General features: G+C 41.3%; 1 protein-coding gene across 50 annotated transcripts in view; it reads right to left on the bottom strand.

The window, feature by feature from the left end:
* ZBTB20 (zinc finger and BTB domain containing 20) overlaps positions 1-25,952 on the bottom strand; it is an 809,278-nt gene that overhangs the window by 452,957 nt on the left and 330,369 nt on the right. For 3 of the 50 annotated variants that reach the window (XM_084843061.1, XM_084843063.1, XM_084843071.1), the window contains exon 5: positions 21,370-21,469. The exons of the other annotated variants lie outside the window; for them this stretch is intronic. The gene's annotated coding sequence lies outside the window, so the exon portion shown is untranslated. The remainder of the gene's footprint in view (positions 1-21,369; positions 21,470-25,952) is intronic. 50 annotated transcript variants of the gene reach the window in all.

The following is a 25,952-nucleotide window of genomic DNA, read 5'->3' as shown; positions in this document are numbered from 1 at the left end:
CACCATCATGACTACCGGAATAAAATGGAGTTTGCTTCTCCTGCCCTGATACTAAACACATTTACTTGGGAATAAGTACTATTTTCATCACAGAAAATAATACGATAACTGTAAAGTAAAACTAATAAAATCTGTAAACATGTACGTGCCCAGCTAGCCACCCCAACTATAACAGGTTTTTTTTACAAATAAGAAGAAAGGATGTGGCTAATAGTATCAGTCCCAGTGGGCAGGTGCTGATTCTGGGCCTCTTTGCTGCTACCCCCATTACCTGCCATTTTGGGTAGTCATTTGGCAGCCCCTGAGCTGCAGGGACCTGGACTTCAGCCCCAAGGTCCAGCCCTAGCTGTACCACTGGATGTTTTTCTTAAAAGTCACTGTGAAGGCTTGAGGCCTACAGAGGTACAGTAAAAAGGTCAGACCTAGAGATCTGGGATTTTTGTTGTTGTTGGGAAGAGGTATCCCTGAGAGGAGCAGTTTCATTTCCCTGAGTTAGGTGTCATATCTCCAGGTTTGAAACAGTACTTTCAGTTTTGGGGAAGGAGGGGATATAAAGGAGGAGAGAGCCAGTGAGAAGGAGACCAGAGAAGGAAGACTGAGGAGAGGAAGACCAGAGCCTGAAGACAGAGCAGGAAGAGCCCAGAAGTGGGCTCTATCTGGGCCCAGCACTGGAGGTTAGGACTTGCCCATGCACAAGGAAGAGCGGGTGCTTCTCCCCTGCAGTCAAGTCTCTCTGCCCCTCATCCCTGCTGCTATCTTTGATCTCAGGGCTAGCAGCGGAGATGAGAGGCAGTAGGGGTTGGGGCTCATAATCCCTCCACACGGATGAGTCCCAACACCTGCCACCAACAAAAGGGGAAGATGTCAGAGATTGGGACCATACCTCTGACGCAATATCAGGGGTGGGGGCTACACCCCCTGACACCATTTGGCCCATGAGGTTGGGGACAATTCAGCCCTCCACCCCAAAACAGTTCTCCACCCTGTGTTAAAGACACAGGCAAGAGGCAGGTTAAACAACAAGAACAAAAAGATGGCAGCCTTTGGTAGTTATAGTGGAATTGGTTTCTATCTTGAGAGAGATCTTAGGAAGTCAAGTGAGGGAAACCAGAGGATCCATAGAAGTTAGAACCAATAGAACAGAGAGTGAAACCCTTTCCTCATGGCTGCCATAATCAGGATAAACATTTTTATTCTACTAGTGACTTCTTGTTATTTGTAGCTACAGGAGCTCTCAGGAACCAGGGTAGAGTCTATACTGTTGGTTTGAAAAATACAAAATATTGGGGTATAAAGGCAGAACTAGTATGAAGATAATGGATTGGACGGTGCATTATATGTCACATGCTGCACTAATGGGGAAAAACTCTAGTGCAGATTGCAGGTTGTCCAGGCATCAGTTTCAAAATGACAGCAGACTCCTAGACTGGGTATAGAAACTTTGAGGAAGGCTCATGGAGTCTGAAGTTTCTGTTCCAAGCTTCTTGTCCAGAACTAGGAACAACCTGAAAGAAACCTCCAATTGTGGGACTGTTGCTTCTGCTTCCCCGCCCCTACCCTTGGGCTTGTCAGATATCCAGGAATAGCCCAATGGATCTGCCTGTGCTGCACTTTGAGCCACATTGTGAGAGGCAGCAGAAGCAGCAAAGTCATGCCTGCCCTGGGCAGCAGTAGGATGTGGCATTTCAGACAGCACCAGTAATGTCCACACCATGCAGCATTTTATGTGGTGGCAGCAGCTTCCTTGCATGACATGGCACTTTGGGTTGGGAGGTGGAAGTGCCTGCTTGCACTGCTTGGGCCAGGTACCACACCCACCTGCCCTATACAACACTTTGGGCTACCTGGCAGTGATGGTGCATTTCAGGCCAATAGACAGTAGTGCAATGCAGCCAGTCTTTATGAAACATATGCTACTTTGTTAATACAAAAGAACCACTCTATCAATTAGCATTGCCACTTACTTGTGACAATTTACCACTGTGTTATCACATTATGATAACATAATGTGATAACACAGTAATCACATTATGTAATACCCCTTCATGGATCACTGCCATGTTGTGGCGAAGGGGCTTGCGTAACTCAGTGAAGCCATAAGCTATGCCGTGCAGGGCCACCCAAGACGGACAGGTCATGGCAGAGAGTTCTGACAAAATGTGGTCCACTGGAGAAGGAAATGGCAACCCACTAGAGTATTCTTGCCAAGAAAACCCCATGGAACGTATCACAAGGCTAAAAGATATGACGCCAGAAGATGAGCCCCTCAGGTCGGAAGGTGTCCAATATGCTACTGGGGAAGAGCAGAGGGTATTTCCAAGTAGCGCCAGAAAGAGTGAAGCGGCTGGGCCAAACCCGAAAGGACACTCAGCTGTGGATGTGTCTGGTGGTGAAAAGAAAATCCGATGCTGTAAAGAACAATATTGTTTAGGAACCTGGAATGTCAGATCAATGAATCAAGGTAAGCTGGAGGTGGTCAAACATGAGATGGCAAGATTGAACATCGACATCTTGGGAATCAGTGAACTAAAATGGACAGGCATGGGCGAATTTAATTCAGGTGACCATCATATCTACTATTGTGGGCAAGAATCCCTTAGAAGAAATGGAGTAGCACTCATAGTCAACAAAAGGGTGGGAAAAGCAGTACTGGGGTACAATCTTAAAAATGATAGAATGATCTCAGTACGAATCCAAGGCAAACCATTCAACATCACAGTAATTCAAGTCTATGCCCCAACCACTGAGGCCGAAGAAGCTGAGGTTGATTGGTTCTATGAAGACCTACAACACCTTCTAGAACTAACACCAAAAAAAGACATCCTCTTCGTCATAGGGGATTGGAATGCTCAAGTAGGAAGTCAAGAAATCACCGGGATAACAGGCAGGCATGGCCTTGGTGTACAAAATGAAGCAGGACAAAAGCTAATAGAGTTTTGCCAAGAGAACATGCTGATCATAGCAAACACTCTTTTCCAACAGCACAAGAGGCGACTCTACACATGGACGTCACCAGATGGTCAATATCGAAATCAGATTGATTATGTCCTTTGCAGCCAAAGATGGAGAAGCTCCATACAGTCAGTAAAAACAAGACCTGGAGCTGACTGTGGCTCAGATCATGAGCTGCTTCTTGGAAAATTTCGGCTGAAATTGAAGAACGTAGGGAAAACCACTAAACCGTTCAGGTATGACCTAAATCATATCCCTTCTGAATATACAGTGGAGGTGAGGAATAGATTTCAGGAATTAGACCTGATAGACAGAGTGCCTGAGGAACTATGGACGGAAGTCCGTAACATTGTTCAGGAGGCAGCAACGAAATCCGTCCCAAAGAAAAAGAAATGCAAGAAAGCCAAGTGGCTGTCTGATGAGGCTTTACAAGTAGCTCACGAAAGAAGGGAAGCGAAAAGCAAGGGAGAAAGGGGAAGTACCCAACTGAATGCAGAGTTCCAGAGAATAGCAAGGAGAGACAAGAAGGCCTTCTTAAGTGAACAATGCAAAGAAATCGAGGAAAACAACAGAATGGGAAAGACTAGAGATCTCTTCAAGAAAATTGGAGATCTCAAGGGAACGTTTTGTGCAAAGACTGGCATGATAAAGGACAAAGAAGGCAGGGACCTAACAGAAGCAGATGAGATTAAGAAGAGGTGGCAAGAATACACAGGAAAGATCTGAATGTCCCTGATAGCCATGATAGTGCGGTCACTGAACTTGAGCCGGACATCCTAGAGAGTGAAGTCAAGTGGGCCTTAGGAAGCATTAGTAACAATAAAGCTAGCGGAGATGACAGTATTCCAGCCGAGCTATTTAAAATCCTAAAAGATGATGATGTTAAAGTGCTGCATTCAATATGCCAACAAATCTGGAACACTCAACAGTGGCCACAAGACTGGAAAAGGTCAGTTTACATTCCAATTCCAAAGAAGGGCAAGGCCAAAGAGTGTTCAAACTACCGCACCACTGCGCTCATTTCACATGCCAGCAAGGTGATGCTCAAAATCCTACAAGCTAGGCTTCAGCAGTATGCGAACCGAGAACTACCGGAAGTACAAGCTGGGTTTCGAAGAGGCAGAGGAACTAGAGATCAAATCGCCAACATTCGCTGGATCATGGAGAAAGCAAGAGAATTCCAGAAAAACGTCTATTTCTGCTTCATTGACTACGCTAAAGCCTTTGATTGTGTGGATCACAACAAACTCTGGCAAATTCTTAAAGTGATGGGAGTACCAGACCACCTTACCTGTCTCCTGAGAAACCTGTACGAGGGTCAAGAAGCAACAGTAAGAACCAGACATGGAACAACCGATTGGTTCAAAATTGGGAAAGGAGTACGACAAGGCTGCATATTGTCACCCTGCTTATTTAACTTATATGCAGAGTACATCATGAGAAATGCCGGGTTGGATGAATCAGAGGTCGGAATTAAGATTGCTGGGAGAATTATCAACAACCTCCGATATGCAGACGATACCACCCTAATGGCAGAAAGCGAAGAGGATCTAAAGAGCCTCTTGTTGAGGGTGAAAGAGGAGAGTGCAAAAGCTGGTTTGAAACTCAACATTAAAAAAACTAAGATCATGGCATCTGGCCCCATCACTTCCTGGCATATAGAAGGGGAAGAAATGGAAGCAGTGACAGATTTTACTTTCTTGGGCTCCAAGATCACCGCAGACGGTGACTGTAGCCATGAAATTAAAAGACGCTTGCTCCTTGGGAGGAAAGCTATGGCCAACCTAGACAGCATAGTAAGAAGCAGAGACATCACCTTGCCGACAAAGGTCCGTCTAATCAAAGCTATGGTTTTCCCAGTAGTAATGTATGGCTGTGAGAGCTGGACTATAAGGAAGGCTGAGCGCCGAAGAATTGATGCTTTCGAACTGTGGTGCTGGAGAAGACTCTTACGAGTCCCCTGGGCTGCAAGGAGGTCAAATCAGTCCATCCTAAAGGAAATCAACCCTGAGTGCTCATTGGAAGGACAGATAATGAAGCTGAAGCTCAAATATTTTGGCCACCTAATGCGAAGAGAAAACTCCCTGGAAAAGACCCTGATGCTGGGAAAGACTGAAGGCAAAAGGAGAAGGGGACGGCAGAGGATGAGATGGCTAGATAGCATCACGGATGCAATGAATATGAACTTGAGCACGCTCCGGGAGAGAGCGCAGGACAAGAAGGCCTGGCGTGCTATGGTCCATGGGGTCACGAAGAGTCGGACACGACTGAACGACTGAACAACAAATATCACATTATAATGTGGGAGACTCCAATAAGTGTGAAGATTGATCATCTTAGTGTCACATCACAAGGTTTAACACTGCTGTATTTTATTTCTAAAAGCCATGTGTACTTAATTGCTTTCAGGTTATATTTGATTTCTTAAGTTTAACTAGAAGAAAACTTTTGGCTGTTGAAATCAATACTGAACTACTACCACTGGTGTACCCAAAGCTATCACAGTTCATAGCAGAAATGTATGTTCTACTTATTTTAAAAATATACATACATATAAAAAATGGTCAAAATACATTTTTGCCTTCATCTAATTGTTAAGCAAGAAACTTGCTTTACTACCATTCCTCACATATAGCCTTTATATTTATAGCAACAATATATATTGAGAATGTGGGGTAACAAACCTTAAGTGAAAAGAACATTAGGAAAGAAATTATGTTGCTTCAAAATATTGTATTTGCTTTTAGTATCTAGGACCATATTAAAATGAAATAACTGCTTCTGAGTTTAGTGTGAGAGTTTAAAGCACAAACTGATTCATTCTCAATTATCTGCCAGTTTACTTGATGGAGCTTATTGTATGCCTTGAGAAACTGTACTGTAAATAGGAGGTATGTTGCCTTCTCTTTGTTTGTATGTTTAACATAACATACTATGATACCTGAAATATTACATACTGGAAAGGTTACATATTTCTAGAACAGATTGGATTTTATGTGGCATATTTCTTGAATGAAGAGCAAAAAAAGAAAAAGATGATAAGTTCTACCTCACTTTGGAAAAAGATCAAAATATTTCCCTCAAATTTGGTCTCACAAGTAAGGTAAGAGAGTGTTTTTTTCAAACATAAGGAGAAAGAGATTGACTGTAATAGACAGTGTGATAAATATTTTTCTAGTTGGTGTACATTTAAATATATTTAATCTGAGAGATTTGCTTGTTCCTGCCTTGCCCTAGAAATGTATGGGTGACCACCCTAAAGAAAGTGTAAATAAGAGACACTTTGGAAATCTCAGGCAAATGATCAATCATTCTTTCTTCATTAACTGATCTCTAGGCTTTAATATAAATTTTTCTCTTCTCTTTCACTGTTAAGACACAAGGAGCTGACATGGTAACCGTTCTTCTTTTCAGAGTTCTTGACAGTTCTACAGTAATAAAACAGTTGATCTGTTTGTTCATATCTACAGGACCTTTTTATAGAAACGAATCTCACAGAGACATGAATGGACACATCAGAGAGAACAGTGTTTGTGTGGGGGGGGGGTGGAGAGAGAAGTGTGTGTGAGTATGTGAGTATGGAGGGAGGGAGGGAGAAAAATATGCATGTATGGATGAGTGTGTTTGTATGTGTGGAGGGACAAATGGATGAGTGTGAGTGTATGTGAATAATGTGAGTGTAAGTATAACTGCATAGGAGCAGACTGCAAGTAAATTAAGGGAAAGTAACTTTTTAAACCCATATTTATTTGTTTATTTTATTCAAGTCCAAAAAGCACATCTTGACTGTAGTGCACATACATGTAAATGTGTGAACAAAGCACCATGCAGTGCACAGCCTGTCATTTAACATGCTCATCAGGCACATTTTGAATTGCTTATAACATATTGCAGGGTATTATGATTTTCAATTAGGTTTAACAAAAAGAACAAACACCTTCAGGTTTTAACTAAGTGCAGGACAAGCTATTGCAGAATAAACAAAAACACTAGTTTACGTAGAGGCTTCAGTAATGCTTAATGGTGCTTGTGCAGACATATGGGAAGTTCAGACAGTGATCCTTGGTATTGGAATTGAAGTACTACGCCCCTTTCTTCATCTGTGGAATCTTGGGACAGTATGCTTTATTTATTCAGACAAAAGCAATCACTAACTTTACTTACCTCTGAATCTTTGATTTAGGAGTTTTGCAGCAATGTAATTAGCCATATCAATATTATTTTGATACAGAGCAATGATCTAAATTAAACGGCCTGTTCTAAACCTAACCTGTTCATTCCCAATAATACTTTTATCCTCTATCCAGGATGAAAGTTTACATTTTAGAAACATGGCATAAAGTTTTCCAATAACTGAAAGAAGGCTGATGGGATGATAATTTGCTGGATTTGTCCTATCGACTTAAAAAAAAAAAACAGGGACTGTAATTGCTTTGCTCCAGATGTCAGGAACAATTTCAGTTCTATTAATAAAAATAAAGAGGAGTGAGAGTAAGGGAGCCTACAATTCAGGGTTAGATTTTAAGAGATCAGGAGGTATAGAATCAGGGCCTGGTACTTTGCCAGATTTAAACTAGGCAATAAAATCAAGAACTGCACCAGAGATTACAGGTTGCCACGCTGGAGCATTAAAAGATAGTTGAATATTATGCAAGGAGTAATGGTCAGGATAATGAAAAATAGCAGAAAAAAATGACTTTTCCAAACCTGTGAAGGAATACAGCACACAGGGGATTACTGATATTTTAAAACACAAAATTAAAAAGTATTTCAGTCATCATTCTAAAAAGAAAATGTGGCATAAGAAGATTTCCATTCCATGCCCCCCTCAAACTCCCCCCCTGATTCCCCTCCCCCACTTGTTGGGTCCATTTCTTCTGGGCTTAGCATCACTACCTTTTTTTGTCTTTGAAGAGTTGAAAACCATGTGACATCACCAGGCCCACCTTTGATGCCCAGGAAACTGGATGCTGTGTCACCCGCCTTGCCGCTATAGAGAAACAACCCAACACCTTCATGTCCCTTTTCTTTGGAGCCTATTAACCCTTCAGTAGCTGAAACTTTTTCTGTCCTAGTAAACTAGTAAGCAACCAGATGCAGGGATTAAAGTTTCAGAGGCAACCTAAAGTCGCTAAACTTTTTTAAATGCTGGGATTAAATTTTATGTATAGCTTTTCATCTGCTGAAATTACAATATCGATAACTCTTGCTTCTTCAGTCTGGAAGGCAACTTCTTGGTGAATGGAGTTATACCTCATCTACCAAAAGAATGATTATTTTGGATATGTGATATGGGCATCTATATAAGGTAATTCAGAGAGTTTTTAAAGTGCTATAAATCACCATCCAAGCATGACCTAAGCCTTCTTATAAAAAAACACTTTTCTGCTCAGATACCAGTTTCATTTTTCAGATTAATAACATTGCTGCGGGGATGAGACAGAAAAACAAACAGATTAAAGAATTTCTGAACTGACAATAGGGAGAGTAAATTGCTGTCACACAGAAATAAGAAGGAAGAGCCCTATAGGACAATGGTAGACATTTCCCCATGTGCTAATTCATTTATGGGTAACACGAGTGACTGCTCATTGGAAGGACAGATACTGAAGCTGAAGCTCAAATATTTTGGCCACCTAACGCAAAGAGAAAACTCTCTGGAAAAGACCCTGATGCTGGGAAAGATTGAAGGCAAAAGGAGAAGGGGACAGCAGAGGATGAGATGGCTAGATAGCATCACCAATACAATGAATATGAACTTGAGCACACTCCGGGAGAGAGTGGAGGACAGGAAGGCCTGGCGTGCTATGGTCCATGGGGTCACGAAGAGTCGGACACGACTTAATGACTGAACAACAACAACACGAGTGATCAATGTAGACAAGCAGATGCAGCTGCAATATAACTGTGCTGTGAGAAATTCTACGAATATTTATGCAAAATGTGGTGAGCCACCACAGCTGTTGGTATGTCATATGGAAAAGAAATTTAGAACAAAAATATTCAGAGTGCAAATATATTTCTTGAAAAGATCAGCAAGAAATCCTTTGCTGACCCTTCAATAAACAGTGGAATATTTTTCAGCTATGCTTTAATTGCTGCTTTTGTTGATTGATTGATTGATAAATAAATAAATAAATAAATAAATAAATAAGTCATACTGTGTTAAAATTGTATGGTTCTGCAGGTAATATTCATGGAACAACATGCATGTATCCTGTCCACTATTTTAAAATTAAAAATGAGATTAAAAATGTAAAGAAACACTGCTCACACAGGTAGAGATGACTAGAAGCAATGCAGAAGAATTCTATAATGCAGAAAAGATGTGTGTTTTTTCAGAAAAGATGTGATCAGCATTAGACTCTTTTTTCCTGCAAAGTCAGTTATTTGAAACTACATAACATTCTTAACTAATCTTGCTTCTTAACTGATCTCGTATTTAAGGGCTTAACGTAATATTACAGTAATAACATTTCTGACATTAAACAAATGCAAGGGCCCAGCTTGCTTGCAAAATTTGTTTTGGTCTGTATACAGGAATCTGGGGCTGGCCTTAAGGCTCAGCAACTTAGAGCCAATCTACATGGAAATGGGTTTGATGCAGTTCCATTTAAATACGGATTTTCATGAAATCGGGTTAGCTCCTCCTGGAGCAAATGGTAGCCACTAATGTGGTGTATACATTAAAATCATCTGTTTGCATGGGCCAAATGAGTAGAACTGAATGTCAGCAAATAGGTGTGGGGAAGCAAGGAGGCTTGCTTTCCCCCAAACCCTCAGTGAAGCTTTTAAAATCAGTAAGACTCAGTAAGATCAGGCAACCAATCCTGCTAAGCAAGGGATACCTCCCTTGGAAATAAATATCCCTTGATAAATGGGGTGCCACACTAACCCTACCTAACACTATTGATCAATGAGGAACAGGAATACACAGGAACAGATTAGAAATGGGCAACTTGTTAACTTTTGTTCATTTCTGAGGAGCAAAGAGCTTGCAGGTCCTAGCAACGTTCCACAGCCTCTCAGGGAGGCCCACCTCACACCTGTTCTGCAGATCCCAGATTTAAAGTTTCCTGACATTACACACCACCCTGGGTAGTGACAGATAATTCATCAGCTCCTCTTCTCGAGTTCTTTGCACCACAGTCAATATCAAATAACAAGTCTGCATTTAAGATGAGAAACATTGAGCTGTTTTTATATCAAAACATACACAAGTTAAAAAAGCACAAACACCTTTTTTAAAGTTATGTATTCATATAAACACATGTACACAGAGCTGATCAACATGTGATGATCTAAACAAAGTGGAAGAGACAGTAATTTTTTAAGTCTGCAAAACTGCTTTTGTGTTAATCACAGAAACAGGCATTCTATTTCATTGGCTGTTGGTCCACCACACGGTGTCACATTTCTTACTTCAAATCACATTTTGAGGCAGACCTAAAAAAGTTTGTCTGACAGAGAATGCTGATGTTTGTGAATGCTATTTCCTATTTTGTGGACCATGTAAAGAGACAGTGTCTGTCACAAAGTGTTCCAAATATTCATAACAAGCTCTGATCCCAGCTGCTGTGAAGTCCCAAATTAACTCCATGGAAGGCAATTATATGTACCCAGGTATATGAGATCAGAATCAGATTCTGACTGTGGTGTTATGTGAAATCCTATTTTTTACTGTGTTAAAGTTATCATTATCTTGTGAGATTTCACAAGGCGAACACCCATTGCTTGCTTTATATCCAGAAAACTCATTAAAGCAGGTAACTTTTCTGCACAGCTTAGAACCATATAGCATGTTTAGTTTTTTCCCCTCAAAATTATAAAACTATTCATAAAACTATTTAAATGGGGCATATGGATTTCAATACAATGCTAGACCAAAATGCACCCCAAAACTGAGGAAGGGGACATTGGAAGGAAAGGGAGGGGGTCAGAGAAAACACAAAATAACTAATTTACTTCAGGATGTTTTGTGATAGTGCTTAGAAGCTCAAGCTAGTTCATTTTCCAAAAAAAAAAAAAGGAACTGATCTTTATCCTCATTTCCACATGCTAAGAAAGAAGATGGCCTCTAGATCCTATGGATGAACAGGCCAAGGAAGATGTCACAGACAACTTTTGTGTTCTTTGTGTATACACACAGTATCATCTATATCAATTTATCTCTTAGTAAATTGCATACCATTAAGGAATGGGTAAATCCATCCATTCTTTAATGGGCCCATTCCAGGACAAGCTACATTTCATCTATTACCAATAGAGATGTATGACAAATTCATTTCAGTTTGTTTTTAAATCGGGTTTTACTTAGTTCATGCCACCTGTACCAAACACAGACTTGAACACAATCTGCGGTTGAAGTCCATACATTTCCGAGGTTGCAATGTGATTCATGGACCCTCAAAAATGCATTCAACATACATCTGAAAGATGCACATTTTTGAAAAGCCCACACAAATATGCTTTAATTAATGGGAAAAGAATATGTACATTTCAAAAATGTACACAACTGATCCGTACATTTGAAAAAAATACACATGCATTTTCATACCAAAACAAAAATAAACAAAAATCGAATCTGATACGGACATGAGAAGCAAACAAGCTTTGAGCTGGAATTTGGAGAACTTTGATGAGCTCAAGTTTTGCTTGTATGCACTTCCTGAATTACCAAATTGGGGGGGGGGAGCAGGGAGAGAGAATCATTTACTGCATCTAAAATACAGACTTGAGTTTTATTTTTGCCAGAAGGTTCAGTTTTCAAATGAATTTACAGTGCATGTACAATGACTTCCTGATTTACTACCATGCTGCTAACATGCTGGGTATTACTTAACATAAAGGTCAGCATGGTATCCTTTTATCCAACCCTAATGAAGTCTCTATGACTTTGAGAGTCTGGGGATGTGTGTGAGAGTGATATAATGAAATATGAATACTTTTATTTCTATATGCGTACAAGACTGAAGTGTATTTTTCCAGGTTTGGTGTCTATAAGAAGCAGTACTTCTAAAAGAGATTCAAATATAATTGTTGTTTTTGTTGTTTTCAGTATGGAGTTATCCATGTGCCACACCATAATTGTATAAAATAAATGAGCTTTGGACAGCTACTATTTAAGATTCAGTGTTATCCTGAAAAGTGCTTAGTGCCTAGAAGTAGTAGTAATTTCAACAACAGCTGAGAATGCTCAGAACTTCTGAGATCCACTACCTGTCACTGACTAGGCCTGCTTAACAAAACAACTTGCATCCAATACACAGAGAGCAGGATCAGACGATGCATAAACTGCTTTTAAAGAACATGAGGACTAGAAAGTAAGCAACTAAAGGCCAGAGGCAGCAGGAGCCAGTCAATACAAGTATACGATACACCACGACAGCCTTCCCCAGAATCATAGGGTTGGAAGGGGCCTACAAGAGTCCAACCCCCTGCCCGATGCAGGAAGCCTGATTCCCAGGCAGTCTCCATCCAAGTACTAAATAGGGCTGACCCTGCTTAGCTTCCGAGTGTTAGACTATAACTCCTATCATTGTCAACCAGCAGAGTAAAACCCTGCATCAATCAAGGCTGCACAAGGTTTGCCATAGCTTGCAGCAGGATCCATATTTCACCTATTGCCTGTAATCCCATAGATCTGATTTTCACAATATATGCTGTGATTGGCAAATGGAATAACTAACCATATACTGGCCTATGAACAGGCCAGTGTTATCGGAAGTAAACTCTGTGTATGTGATACAGATTCTTCTGTATCACATACATGCACCCCCGCACAGAGTCTTCCTTAATTGCTCAGCACTGAAAGTTAGAATCTCACAAGGCTTTATCAATTTATCCACAGCATACTTCTGTGAAGCCTGACACTAGTCTCATCTTCATGTACAGACAGGAGGACAAAGATCTTATGCTAACACCCTCTTCATAAGTTTATTGAACACAAATGAGACTCTAGATCTTTTGACTTCATTCTAGTACCCACAACTGTCCATTTTTTCACAGAATATAAAATGTACATTTTAAATTTTTTGTTGTTTTTGACAGGGTATTTATATAGGAAATATTAAGTAGGTACTATTTTAAAGAACTACATACCTAATATTTCCCTTATGAAGAATGGGAAACAAATAGTACCTAATAGGTCAGTAGCAGAGACCTATCCTATATCTTCTCAATTGCACAGTGTTATTAGCCATTGCAATTATTGTCCCCATAGCATCCTTCCTATGTTTAGTAGAGAACTTCCAAGTTTCCAGCTGGCAGCAGGGTGATCTGAGGACAGACAGGCAGCTCTGGAGCTGTATTTCCTGCCCTTTGCAAAATTCCAGTAGATTCTAGAATTATTATTTCAGGTTCGTGGTTTAATTTCCTTTGTTGTTATTTTAACGTTCATAGCAGATAAAAGAAACAACAACCAGTCTTTCCAAAGCTATTAACATACAAGAGTATGAAAAGCAAATATTAACTTTTAAGACACTTTTCATGTATACAAATCACTGTGAAAGCCAGGATACCAGTTTGGGCCTGCTGATTAATTTGACAGTGAGGGCTGAACTACATAAGATGGCATGCACACAAATGTGTGAATGGCTTTAAAAAAGTAAGCAGCAGATGCTTTGGTGATCCTGATTGGGACCCCAACATGGGGGGGGGGGGCGCTAGGGGGACTTAAATGCTTTGTCCCTTGCTCTGGTCCCAATCTGGACCGGAGGGCCCACACCTGCTATTTGCATTGAGGAAAAGCTCCCATTCATACCAATATGAATCACAAGAGGGGCAAAGGGTTAAAGCCACCCTACCCCTCACGCCAGGGTCGTAATCCAGACCAGGCATCCCACACTTGGGAGGATGGTGTCTCATGTACTTTGCCCCTAAATCAGTCTTACATAGGAGGGGTGGTGGTGGTGGTGTAACGTACTTCTACAGAATGTCAGAAGCTGGCCAAAAAAGAAAGTAGGATTGCCACCCAGTTCAAGAAATCACAGTTGATTAAGGGCACAATCCTATGCATGGGAGTTGTAGGACTTTTTTCAGTCTAAACACCCATAGGATTGCGCACTAACTGTGTCAGTTTTAACCCATTACTCTGTTAAATTTGCATATGTTTCACAGCAGACACCATGCTGGAAAGGACATTCCCTCTATGTGTGTGAGAGAAGGAGGAATTGTTCCTCTAAAATGGCATATACCATTTGCTGCTTTTTAAGAACTTGAATTAAAAATAGTTACAATTTTTCTTAAAAATCTGTTGCCTGATTCACTGGGGCCACATTTCTAGTTGATCAAAGATGTTTTAATTGATGGATCTAATAAAATTAATTAAGTAAACATTGCAGCCCTGAAGGAAAGAGAAGTCTTCATTAATGAAACTACATCAGGAGAAAATAAACTAACCTCATGATAGGCAGTTAAGCCTGACTGGAGGGAGTGGGGGAGGAAGCAGACCTCTTGATATATAGTCAGAAAAGGGGCATCAGAAGAAGAACAAGCCTTCACTGTGAGTAGTCCCCACTGAACCCATTGGGTCTTACTTCAAAGAAACATTATTTAAATTATTTTAATATATTTCTACCCTGCCTTTTAAGCAAGCCCTCACATGTCTAGGTTTGTGCTATAAGGCTCCTCTAGTCTATGAATTCAGACAATGCAATACGGTCAAGTCACATTCATAGTGCAATGCTCTACATGTCTATTCTGAAGTAATTGCCACTGAGTTAAATGGGGTTTATTCCCAGGTAAATTGGCATAGGATTGTAGTCTGAATGACATAAGCCTTGTTCCATGCAGATTGCAGAGACTTTAACAGCACCTACTCTAAGGACCCTGACATGAAATTTGGGGCATTATTCCTATTTCAAGAAATTCATTAGACGAGTTTTTGCCTGAGTACATTCACACTGCCCTATAACCACAAGGAGTAAAATAAATAAGTAAAATTGTATTTACACCCTCCTTTTTTTCCTTTGCTATTTTGCACCTTCCTGTTCTCTTGATTTCCTTTTAGAGCTGTCTCTCACCACGTATTTCAGGGGGAAACGCTAAATAAAGATCACAGCCTGTTCTATTATGTCCTCTTCTTTTTCTTTTCCTTTCTTGCATTTGTGCAATGTTGTGGCACCTATTAACTACCAATGTTTTCAGAATGACATTATACAAGGTGCAGGCTGTACCACTGTGCCCTAAAAATATCAACAGCTGCATTAGTCTCACAATAATTAATGGCAGGCATTATGCAAATGACAACTTTTTCACTGCAAAATAATGACATTTCTTCATTTTGAGCAGAGTTATGCAAAACAATGAATTGGGGGATGATAAATCACACAGGAGAATTAAGAAAGCCATAGCATTCCTGCCCAGGCAGGCAGGCTGGCAAAAGACAGACAAACAATTTATAATATATTGTTTGTATTTGAATCTCTATTAGAAAATAAATAAAATCATACATAGGCAAGCATTAGAATCTATATGTGGTTTATTCCTCCATTCTTTTGGAAAGGTTTCATAAGGCTGTGCTAAATTCTAGCTTATTGCAAGTCAACAAGCAAATTTTTCTTTATTAACCTTAATAAGTCATTCACTCAGAGACTAAAGTCATCAAGAAAATAAAAAGGATCACATGTCATTCTCCTACACATTAACTAATTTCTTATGCAAGCATCACAACATATAGCAATTACTGCTACTCAAGAGTGACAAAGTCATTTTCCATCTATTTTATTGCTTTGTACGGCCATTTTTGTGTTAGAATTTTATTGTCTTATTCACAAACAAGAGAAAAGAAACTGAGCAGTTTCAGTGGCATTCTCTCTCTCTCTTTCTTTCTTTCTCCCCCTCCCCCTCCCCCTCTCTTTTTCCTGCTGCAAGATGAAGATGGCAGAATAGAAATACATCATCATGTATCACTTCCTATATAAGATCCCTAACAGAAGGACTAACAGTGCAAGCCTATGCATCTCTACTCAGAAACAAGTCTCATTGGGCAGTATCCAAGTAGTGCAAGTGGGGGCTACCACCAATACCATTCAGCAAGTGGTGCCCACCGCTTGCACAACTGGCATATAGCACTTCTTCTAGGAACTGGAAACAAATGGAATCCCTCATTTCTGGAACAGGGCAGAAATGAAACAGGGCAGAAACAGAGCTCCACTGACCTGTCCCAATCCAGAAATGAACGTTTCTGCTTGTTTTAGGGCTTCCTAAAGGAATACTAAATCTCTGTTGCTCAAGTGGTGAGCGCCAGTTGTGGAATGGAATGGTTGGTGGTCCCTCCTGGTGGAACAGAATATGTGGTGGGCCCTGCTAGTGGAATAGCCTGCTTCGATACTGCCCAATGAATACAATGGGACTTATTTCCAGATAACCTAAAACCTCCCTGATCATTCTTACAGTGCATTTCCACAGGGGACTTGTGTAGAGAGATACTGTAACTATTAGTACATCCTTCCCCAGCCTGATGCCCTCCATTTGTGTTGGACTATAACTCCCATCACCCCGGGCAGTCGCAGGGGACTTCTGCAAAGAGATACTATAATTGCCATGCTGGTTGGGGGTTGATGGGAGTTGTAGTCTAACCTGCCTGGAGAGCATAGGTTGGAGAAGGCTACACTACTGAAAACTGCCAAAGAAATATAAGTCCTGTTGAATGGTTGTAATGGCGCACCTGAAATTGTCCAGAAAGCATCCAGAAAGCTTCCTGTACCAGGAGGATCTGGTTGTAATATCTATGCAGGTATTAATGATCTTGCTACAGCTTCTCCTACTTGTATCAGCTGAAGTTGGAATAACCTCAAGCATCTTGAAGCATCCCAGTGCCTTTCTCCCCCATTGTTTCTGTTTCAGGGAATCATAATTATGGTGTTTTACACCTTTTGTAAATTGCTTTCTGTGTCTTTTAAACAGAAAAGCAGGATAGAAATGATAATTATTAATAATACCATTTGTGTTAAAAGCTCAGTGGGTCTTGAACATACTCTGGCGTAAGCGAGAGATGGCTGGGGCTATGCAGATGAGCAGGGGCGAGGGTCGGCAAGATGTCCAGTTCTGCTGCCAACTCTGCTAGCCTCTGACATGCAAAAGCATGTACAGTGTATTCTACAACTTCTTCCTTTGGCTGAGGGAGGGAAGCAAGGTCAGGCTTGCCACAACTTATGCTTCAGTCTCTTCATGACCTAAGCCAGCCTTCCCCAACCTGGTGCCCCCCAGATGTGTTGGACTGCAACTCCCAGAAATGTAGTCCAACACATCTGGAGGACACTAGGTTGGGGAAGGTAGATCAAGGCTTTAGTCTACACAGTTCCTTTCATCCCTTGGCAGCATTGATTGAGATCTCCTGGCATTGAGGAGGTGAAAGAGGCAGCAGTGTTAGGAAGAAGACAGGCAGAAGTGGACAAAAGCTTCTAAACATTCACAGCTGTGGCAAAACGAAAGGCTGAGCCAAGGGGTGGGCACTCCTCACCACTCTATAGGCCCAGTCCAGCTTGTTACTCACAGAGAAGTGAATGGAGAGCCATCATATAAATAGCCACTTCTGTGGCAGAAAGTAAATCACTGCTCTCAACAGCATTTTGCTCTATGCCAATGATAAGATCCTTTCTTTACATCGTATTTTATGGTTTAATGTATCAAAACACACTTCCAGGTTTTTGTTTCTGTTTTCCTCTTTTCAGTCCCTCAGTGATTTGCCTGTTAATAATCCAGCAATATTTCACTTAACGTTCATTGGTGGTAAAGATCGGAACTGAATTGGCTATAAAGGTGCCCTCTGTTCTTCAAGCCATGCTCTGCTTCTCAAAAAGCAAACATAGCCATGTTGGCTATAAGAAAAATTCCAAGATCTGTAGAATGGCAATATATTTATTAGACCAACCAAAATGTCACAAATAGTGTCCTAGATTTCCAGGACTTTTCATCATGCTAGATGGCAAAGAAAGCGGGGGGGGGGGGGGATGCTGGCTGATGTTGAAGCCATTACAGTCTTAAGATGGAATGTGTAAGGAGGTAGCAGACATTGCATTGTAGCCAATGGTGTCATTCCACCAGCTCAAAGCTTCTACCTTTTGCAGAAACCTCATTTTTATCCTTGTACAAGTGTCAAATCCAATACTTTGATTCTGCTTGCACATGCTCTTATACAGCACTTCATGCAATGTCTTGCATGTCTTGCACACTCTGTTTTGCAAGCTGTTGTACAATGTGTTGCGCAAGCTATTGCACCAGCCATTGTACAAGCTTTTCCACAAATTGCTGCCCAAGGCACTGCACAACTTATTATGACTTCATTTGGCTAGGTGTTGCTTGCATTAGTTAGTTCTGATAGCAGTTGCACAACCGCTAGCAGATCACCAACTCTTGTAATGTTGGATATAACCAATACAACTTAGGCTCTTCTAGGTGCTGAGATGGTTTCAGGTTGCTCCCTGGACTGCCTCTATGACCACCGTGATGAACAAACAAACTAACAATGGTTAGTCCTCATTTTGTTAAATATAAAATTCAACTGTTACCTGGATCTATCCCCCATCCTTAGGCAAAATGCACCCAATTTCCACATTGCTACAATGGTGTGGTTACCATCATGATCCTAACTAGCAGGGCAGGAGAATCATGTGGGAAGCACCTCCTGGTTGGTGATCAGCAGAGCAATTTGAAGCATGTCATCAGGGTCCCACTGTTGTTGTTACAACTGCCCCAACCTGCATGGGAACTGCTTTGCTCAACCATTTCCCACAAAATGATTTTGCTTGCTTCCACAGTACTTGGGATCCCATCCAGGTGCTGTGAGAGGTGGATGCTTTAACTTGCAGGAAAAGTCAAAGTCTTCATGAAACTTCCCCATATTTCTTCTCCCCCCAGCAGAATGCTGTGTAATCTATCAGTAAGAAGTACTATGGTGTTTGGCTTGTTTCCTACTATAGGTATTCATGGATCAAAGTAAAAAAAAAACCCTCTGTTTGGTTCTAAAGAGAAGCAAAATAGAATACATTTCATATATCCATCTAAAAAAGCCACACAATATATCTCTTTCCCATTATCTCTATCCTGCAACACTTCATTATATAATCCATTTGCTAGTTATACTAACTACTTGAAATTCCCCTTGTCTTTGCAAGTATGTTGGAAGGAATCACTTCCTCCTTCCCTTTCCCTATGATCCATTTCATTGTTATTTTGAGATACTCTATGCCAGCCTTCCCCAATCTGGCACTCTCCAGATGTTTTGGACTACAACTCCCATCAACCCCAGCCAGCATAGCCAATCACCAGGAGTGATGGGATTTGTAGTCCAAACATCTGGCAAACACCAGGTTGGGGAAGGTTGCTCTCTACCATATACATGGCGGGGGTGGGGGAAGAGAATTGTCCTAGCTTATCATTGTGAAGTTAATAACATTTTCCAGGTCCCCTTAAATAAAATCCAGCCTATGCTGGATCAATAAGAATGATGCCTATTTCCCTAATGGCAGCCGATTGCCATTTGCTATTCAAATCAGACTAGATAAATTACAGTACATGTCAAGGAACAGGCCAGTGAATTAAGACAGGCCTCCTGAGGACCAGCGATATTATTAATCTTTTAAGACACTATCATATTTCTTCTTGACAGTGTGCGTAGAGGCACAGACATGCTGCACCCAGATTGAAATATCAGCTGCTGCAAAAATCAATAGCCTTAGAAAGAATAATTCTCAGGCTGCAGTGCCCTCAGTAAGCAAAGCTCATTCTCTGTTCTACATCTCTTCTTCAAATTAACGTATTTATCAGAAAATAAACCCAAGGATGTAAGACCAAATGTCAGCCCTTAAGAAGTTGTGATCCTCTCCCAATGATGCCCCAATGCTAATTCTCTACAGGAAAGTATTGTATTGCTCAGTGTCCACCTGGTATATCTTACACTCCCCAGTACAGTACTACATCATTCTCTACAGGCACTACACAGGCAAACACACAGCCAAAGCTTCTGCTGTCACAGGAAAGATGACTGCATGAACCTCAGATGCAGTGTTACCGAGGGAGGCTGTGCAAGATAAGAAAATCAACAGATTAAAGATTTTCCTTCAAGTTGGCAACAGTAAGATGTATTTCAAATTATGGTGACACCCAGTGAAAGTGGCTAACATTTTTTAAGCTTCCTAAACCTTTGATAACAAAAGAATCTTCTGGGACCTTAAAAATTAATAAATTTATTGTGGCATAATGTTTCATGGAAAGATATTTCGGCTTTGTCAGATGCTTTATGTTCTACGTGTGAAGGTGTACACGCACACAGACACACACACACGGGTATAGAGGGAAAATTGTGATCAATGGAACCATCCATTGCATTTCATGGCTTCTGGGTCCCAGTATTCACAAAAATAGCTTTTCTCTATATTCCTGTGTACATATACCTGCCAATTTAGGATACCACTATGCAACTTAGAAAATGTGCTTGAGTTCTAAGAATGTTCCTGAAATTCCCTACGAGGAAATTGCTGTCATTGGGTGGTGGTGGTGTTTCCATCATTCTTGTCCTAGTCAAGGGTCAGGATTTGTTACATTGTTAGATCTCTGGCTGCTATAAAAATTACTGGGCATGCACAATTTACTCTTGCTGCACTTTTCTGTTCCTTCTGTTCATTCACATGCTGCTTTTTTTTTGCTTCCAGGTAAGTCATGTACACAAATGATTGTGTGCATTTAAACACCACATAATTTTAGTACATATTTGTGTGCATCTATTAAGACAAATCATGATTATAATATATTTTATATAATGTATTTTAATGTTTTAATTTCTGTGAACTTCCCAGAGAGCTTCGGCTATGGGGTGGTATAGAAATATAATGAATGAATGAATGAATGAATGAATGAATGATTATTTTAAGAGTATTTCACTAATTAAACAGTAAAGAAGGACATCCAACTCTAAAATAATATGGTTTTAGGTTCTGTATGTAGCTTTCCAAGCATGTCAGTTGCAGATAGTTTAGTAGAGGTTGCACATCAGATCTTTCAGCAACGGAACAGGTAATACAGGGATCTCTGGATCAAAATCCAAATTCAGGAAGGCCAGTCGAGGGCACACTCAAAGCAGGGAGAACAATACTTCTTGTGCCTTCAAACTGGGGTGCTACTGATTAGTTTTTAGTAAATGTTCTCACAAAGGAACTTATATTAACTTAGATCTGTCTACATATATTTTATTCAAAGTGAATGGGCATAGAATCACACTGAAAGTGAATGTAGTTCTTTAAGTACTGGTGAGAAGCAATCCCTAATATTAGTACCAGGTCACAGCCTCCAAACTGCATTTTGCATCAACTGGAGTTTCTGAACAGTCTTCAGAGACAGACCCATGTAGAGTGCATTGCAGTAGTCTAAATCAGATGTTACTGGGTTATCTATGACAACAGCAGGTGAGGGCTATACCTTCATGTTCTGCCTGTCAGCTTGCTGGAGGCTTCTGGCTGGCCACTATGGAAACAGGACTAGATGAATCTTTGGTCTGATCCAGCAGGGCTCTTCTTAACTACATGATTTAAGAGCAAGAATGGAAAATTCCAAAAATATGTGAATACTATTAAGAAGTTCACGTGCTAACAACACAAACAGTGCTAGGGTTCAAAGCCAGATTTCACTGTAGAACATTTTTACATGCCATTGCTCCTGACAAGTATGGTTTTAAGCATTGCAGATAACAGTCCTTAAAAGAAAATATAGCATTGTTTGTATATGTATAAAGCTGATTCCATATAGCCATCCTACGTACCTGCCTTCCCCAACTTGGTGCCCACCAGATGTTTTGGACTACAACTTCCACCAGCCCCAGCCAGCATAGCCAATGGTGAGGAATCGTGGGAGTTGTAGGCCAAAACAACCGAAGGGCCACAAGTTGCCCACCCCTGTGTTCTAAGTAATTCCATTTAATGAGAGAGAGGTGGGTAAGGAAAAGTAGGCATATCTGAAGCAAAAAGAACAGAAGCAGGAGGGAGACACAATCTCTTCAGATTCTCACTTTGTCTATTATCTCCAAAGTGCCTGATCATTTTTCCTCATTCTGAAGAGATTGTGGGAGGATTTCAGGGTGCAACAACAAACTTTCCTCATTGGCAGTTATGTTGAAGAAACTGCAATAGTACAAAATGAATAAAACATAGGCTATGAAACTGGCTAAAATCTCTACCGCTTATCTTGGTATAGGCAAACCAACTTTGTTGCTTGGCCAAATGATCATATTCAGCCTAGACTGGCAATGACCACAGCTCATTAGTATATGTTGCCTGTTCTTTCAGGCTCAAAAACCAATTGCCAAAACATACATATACCTATGTTATTGTCAGTAATGTCTAAGAAGAATTCTAACTCATATATTCTCAGTTGATCTCAGATATGGTCATACTTTAACTAGAAGATTATACCACAGACCGTCCATATAGCTCAATCCTGTCTAAGGCATTAGGTCCAATTGAAAAATAGTAGAATATTAGAAAGAGAAGACTGTTAACACGTTTTATTTATGCCCCATCAACACTTTCATTCATAAACATAATCAGTACTTTATTTATTTATTTTACAATATTTATATACCACTCCACATCAAAGATTTCAGAGCAATGAACAACAAAAGACTAAAACCCCATAATCAAAACCATTAAAACATTTTAAAAGAACAGATTCTGAACATAATAAACTGAAGCTCATCAGTCAGGGAAGATCTCTCAAAATAATGATGTCTACAGGAGGCACCTAAAGCAACACAAAGTTGGCACTGGCCTGACCTCCAAAGGCAGGGAATTCCACAGGAAGGCGGCCACCATGGTGAAGGCTCTTTTCCTGGTGGACTCCAACCAGGCTGTAGGTCCATGTGGAACCACCAGGAACATGCCCTCTGATGACCTCAGTGACTGGACAGATTGGTAAGGAAGGAGGCGCTCTCTCAGGTATCCTGGTCCCAAGTTGTTTAGGGCCTTGTACACTAGTACTAATATCTTAAACCTGGCCCAGTAGCGAATAGGCAGCCAGTGCAGTTCCGTCAACAAAGAAGTTTCATGCTGAAAAGGGGCAGCTCCTGACCACAGCTGTGCTGCTGCATTCTGCACTAGCTCCAGCTTCCAGACCAGCCTCAAGGGCAGCCCCACCTAGAGCGCATTGCAGTAATCTAGTCTTGAGGTTAGTAATGCTTGTACCGCTGTGGCCAAGCTATCCCTGTCCAGGAGAGGCCATAGCTGGCAAACCAGCCAAAGCTGGTAAAAGGCACTCCAAGCCACAGTGGCCACTTGAGCTTCCAGCGACAGTGATGGATCTAGGAGTACCCCCAGACTACGGACCTGATCTTTCAGAGGGAGTGCAACCCCATCCAGAACAGGCAATGAACCTATCTCCCAGATTCAGGAACCACTCACCCACAGGGCTTCCATCTTGCCAGGATTCAGTTTCAGTCTATTGGCTCTCATCCAGTCCATTACTGAGTTCAGGCACTGGTCCAGGACTTGCACAGCCTCTCCTGATTCAGATGCCACAGGGCGACAGAAATGCGTGTCATCAGCATATTGATGGCACTTGGCTCCAGATCCCCTAATGACCACTCCCAGTGGCTTCATATAGATGTTAAAAAACACTGGGGAAAAGATGGTACCCCACGGCACCCCATAGCTCAATTGCCAAGTGGCTGAGGAATAGTCACTGTATGTTACTCTCCAAAATTGGCCCCACAGGTAGGACTGGAATCACTGTAACACAGTGCCTCCGATACCCATCCCATGGAGTCAATTCAGGAGGATACCATGATCAGTGGTATCAAAAGCCGATGAGAGCTCGAGCAGAATTAACAGGGTTGCACTCCCCCTGTCCCATTCTCAATAAAGGCTATCCATCAGGGCGGCCAAGGCTGATTCAGTCCCAGAACCAGATCATAACCCAGACTGGAATTGGTCTAAATAATCAATTTCCTCCAAGAGTGCCTGCAGTTGCTCCACCACAACCCTCTGAAGTACTTTCCCTAAGACAAGAGTATTTGCAACTGGGCGGTAGTTGTCTAATTCTGTTGGGTCCAGAGTGGGCTTCTTCAGGAGTGGCTGCACTACAGCCTCCTTATGGACAGCAGGGACCACCCCTTTCTGCAGAAAAGCATTTATCACTCCATGAACCCACCGAGTCCTACCTCCTCGGCTAGCTTTTGTTATCCAAGAAGGACAGGGATCAAGAGGGAACGTGGTTGGTCGCATTGCTGCAAGCACCTTGTCCACTTCATCAGGCCACAGGAACTGGAACTGATCCCACAAGATCGGGCAGATGGTGGCATCACACACCTCAATAGCTGCCGATATTGAGGCATCAGACACCTCACTAGCTGCTGATATTGCTGGGCTGAAGTTTGACATAGAGTAAATTTAGAGTTAGCAAGAGTGGCTGTATAGCTGAGTCCACGAAGCAAAGCTTTGGCAAAACAAACTTTACTTGATTGTAAAAGGCACAGACAGACATTAACACAAGAAGTACTGAACTTTTTTTCTTTACAAGAAGCAGCCCTGGTTAAAGCAGCAAAAACTTCTTCGGCTCCACCTTGCTAGTAGGCAGTATTCTCTGCATGTATCCAGGGGAGTTGATTAACTCTGCACCCTGGGCGACCCCTGCTGTTACATCTCTAACACTCTAACAGTAGATTAACCCTTTGGTGAAACTATCTATTAGTGTGATCTCCTGCCTTCCCTATTCCAACATTCAGAAGCCAGGATGTGCTTGGGAGGGAATAATAATGGGTTGAGGGGCCAGAAGAGGGTGAACATTGTGAATGGTCAGGAGGTGTTACAGTGGTGGTTGTCCTGAAGGCAAAAAAAGGGGAAAGCACTTAGACAACTTTGTGCTCTCTCCTCTTCTGGCCCATCCCTCAGCCTCAACAACCTTGGTGATTTAAAACTACAGTCCCCTTGAGCTTGAGGGTTATGCTAACAAATGCCAGATCAATTAATGGAAAAGGTTATGTTACCTTCCTTATCCTGGAGGAATGTTCCATCCTGGGTTGTATCACTGCAGTTATCAGGCATAACACCAGGCACAACTTGAAGGGTTGTGAGAGTGGGTAACCTTGATCCATAGGAATTCCACCTCCCTGATCCAGTACCCTTCTTAACAGGCTGCCAGGTCTGAGTGCATGGACCTGGTGTTGGGAATCATGTGTAAGGTTCTACTTGCATTCAAGTGGACATGTGTAGAAGCCTCCTTCAGAGGCTGAGAACAGGGAGGCTGGGGAGAGGGACACTGGGAGTGCAGCCGGCACGTGCAGCCCTGTGCCTCCCACACAGGTTCAGATTTCCTGTTGAGGAAATTCATATGAGGGCTTAATATGAATGTGCAATGGGTACCCACTTGCACATTTTGGTACAGACCACTGACCAATGTTTAAAACAGTAATGTATCCTACACTGGTTCTTTACTTTTAAATATAGTGGCAAAGTTGCCTATTTGTTACCTGCACTTGTATTATAGAGTACATCCCCTTCTTGCTGTCATAAACAGATAGCAAAAGCAGCTAGAAAGAGACAAACAAGGTTTTGTTCATTAAAACTCTGTGGCTAGTGACTGTTTGAACATCATTTTCTTCATTCCGGTCAAACAGGTCCTTGGACTTCATAGCCTTAGAGCTTCAGACAGGGGTGATGCTGATTATATTATAAAATTACAGTGCAGACTAGCAGATCAGACAAAGTAGATTTCACTCAGTAATTAAACTGCAGTATCTTTCAGCTGAAGTCTAGGGCAGGATTAATCAAAAGGTAGCTCTTTATCATTGCGATTAGTGCTGGGATTTGAAGAGCCAGCCTGCAAATTCCTGATTTGATAGCTAGGCTTGGGCAACAGCTGATGGGTGGGTTACACATCTGTTTAACTTGAAAAAAATAACCTCAGATCAACATGCATTTGCAAGCTTTTACTCTTCCCTTTATTAATTTTAAATGAATTATATATGCAGTGTCTTTCATACTGCTTGCTAGTGAAGCAGTAGTAGTAGAAGT

The sequence above is a fragment of the Heloderma suspectum genome, chromosome 3 (genome assembly GCF_057233095.1).
Source record: "Heloderma suspectum isolate Gila_16-S chromosome 3, 16-S_ref, whole genome shotgun sequence".
NCBI lineage: Eukaryota > Metazoa > Chordata > Lepidosauria > Squamata > Helodermatidae > Heloderma > Heloderma suspectum.
This window is presented reverse-complemented; position numbering and strand designations above follow the sequence as displayed.